The following is a 584-nucleotide window of genomic DNA, read 5'->3' as shown; positions in this document are numbered from 1 at the left end:
AATTGTAAATTCCCAAGCACTTTTGGCCCTCTGTGCCCAACGCACAGTGGTACCAGTAGCTTGAGGGCACCCCTTGGACAAAAAGATTCAGGTGCTGCCTGTTGGAAGGCATATGGGAGCTGGGGTACTCCAAAATTATAAAGGAAACTGAGGATATGGGGAGAATATGAATAAGTTGCACTATTCTTAATAGTGCAAATTTAAATTCTTAATTTAATGCTTCACATTAAATCTAAACCAGTGATTCTTCAGGAGAGTGGATCACTACATCTTCTAGTCAAAGAGATGTATAAGAAGATAGTGGAACGAGTTTCAGCTCCTGCTTCTGTAGTTGGTCCTGAGGCTATAGTTGATAGATATCATCTTCTTCTTGTGCTACCTACATGCTCTAAATTCCCCCTCACCTCAGCTAGCACTCTTGTTAATCAGAATTGCTTGTGAATTTTAGGATGGCTTGTTCTAGTTTCGAGAAGAATGCTGGTGCAATTTTGATTGGGATTGCATTGAATGTGTAGATAGCTTTGGGTAGTATTGACATTTTGACAATATTTATTCTTCCAATCCATGAGCAGGGAATGTCTTTC

The sequence above is a fragment of the Herpailurus yagouaroundi genome, unplaced genomic scaffold (assembly GCF_014898765.1).
Source record: "Herpailurus yagouaroundi ecotype Mexico unplaced genomic scaffold, PumYag 29, whole genome shotgun sequence".
NCBI lineage: Eukaryota > Metazoa > Chordata > Mammalia > Carnivora > Felidae > Herpailurus > Herpailurus yagouaroundi.
The sequence above is the reverse complement of the archived record's forward strand: the minus strand, read 5'-3'. Positions refer to the sequence as shown.